Source organism: Oratosquilla oratoria, chromosome 30 (genome assembly GCF_046742065.1).
Source record: "Oratosquilla oratoria isolate Oo_2021 chromosome 30, ASM4674206v1, whole genome shotgun sequence".
Taxonomy (NCBI): Eukaryota; Metazoa; Arthropoda; class Malacostraca; order Stomatopoda; family Squillidae; genus Oratosquilla; species Oratosquilla oratoria.
In genome coordinates, this window is record NC_134806.1 from 9,515,121 (window position 1) to 9,517,141 (window position 2,021).

Below are 2,021 nucleotides of genomic sequence, written 5' to 3' on the forward strand. Positions count from 1 at the left end.
TATAAATACCTATTTCTTGTCACATTGTAAATATAACTGTACAGCAAAATAATATATATATATATATATAAATATATATATATATGTATATATATGTATATATACTGTATATGTATATATATCACCTTTCTCACCCTCCTCCTGTTAGACCTGATAGGTCTGTCAGTTGCCACGTCTCGTTAGGTCTCTCCATTGTTGACGTTCCTCGTATTTTCTATCCCTCTCAACCTCCTCCAGTGAAGTTCCCCTCTTGTGCAGGGCCTGCTGGATATTTGTTCTCCATCTCATTCTTGGGCGTCCCACAGGTCTTCTTCCCTCTGGTTTCCATAAGTAGTACTTCTTTGGATATCTTTGCTCTTCCATCCGCATAACATGTCCGTACCATGTGTTCGTTAAGCGAGGTTCTCCTGTATGTATGTATATATATATATATATATATATATATATATATATATATATATATAATATACATATATATATGTATATATATATAATATATATATATATATGTATATATATATATAATATATATATATGTATATATATGTATATATATGTATATATGTATATATATATATATATATATATGTATGTATATATATATGCATATACATATGCATATATATATATATATATGTATATATACATATATATATATATATATGCAGTCCGCTAGGAAAAGGAAAAACACACGGAGTCCGAGCGCTTTCGTGATATATTCACATTATCAAGGAGTACAGAAAGATGAGAACAAAAAATGGAGATACAGAGTATAAGTAGGACAAGAGAGACATTTACCCTCCTCTCTGAAGCCTGAAAGCTCAGGTTGGGTCACTCGGTGAGGTCATGGAAACATATTATTATTACATTAACTTTTAAAATATGTACTATTTATATTACTGACAATATATGGATCTAATTTATATAATCCTAAACTGTTGAAAATCCATGTGAACAAGTTGTATAGACACGGTAAAGGAAACATGGACTGGAGGTGAAGCTTTATTCCTGACGTTTCGTCTAACGACTTTCTCAAAGGAATGAGCATACTAGAAACATACAGAGATTATAAACCCGCCTTATGGCTCAAGGGGGTGTGCGAACGTATAGCGCTGCGTCCTGATTGGCCCGCTGAGACAGCCAATCACGAAGCGCTATATTCGCTGAAGATTTGGCCCAGGTGAAGCTCCCAGCCTTATTGTTGATATTCGGACGAGTGGTGATGTACGCAGCTTCTATAGATTTTCTGATCCTCTTATCCATACCTTCGTGTAGAATCTCGGCTCGGTTCCATTGTGGGAGGTGCATGTTGACGATTCTGGGCACCTCCCACAATGGAACCGAGCCGAGATTCTACACGAAGGTATGGATAAGAGGATCAGAAAATCTATAGAAGCTGCGTACATCACCACTCGTCCGAATATCAACAATAAGGCTGGGAGCTTCACCTGGGCCAAATCTTCAGCGAATATAGCGCTTCGTGATTGGCTGTCTCAGCGGGCCAATCAGGACGCAGCGCTATACGTTCGCACACCCCCTTGAGCCATAAGGCGGGTTTATAATCTCTGTATGTTTCTAGTATGCTCATTCCTTTGAGAAAGTCGTTAGACGAAACGTCAGGAATAAAGCTTCACCTCCAGTCCATGTTTCCTTTACCGTGTCTATACAATCCTAAACTATTATTAATGAGTTGGTCATAATTGTATTTGATAATTCCTGATTCTATGATATTTCTTTCTGTTATATTCTTACACTATATAATTTTTTAAGCATTTTTCTAGTCAATAGGATGGTCAAATTCACAAACATTTTTAAAAAGTGCACTAGAATCTTGGCCCTTTTTTGTGCTGTTTAATCCTAACCTTTAATTCTTTTCCTGTTTGACCTACATATTACCGGTATTTGTCATATTTACTACAAGGTATTTCATATACACAGCCTGTAGAATTATCAGGGGAATTCTTTATGAGAAGATTTTTTAGTTGTATTGTTCTTGAAGGCTGCATTTACATTAAATTTTT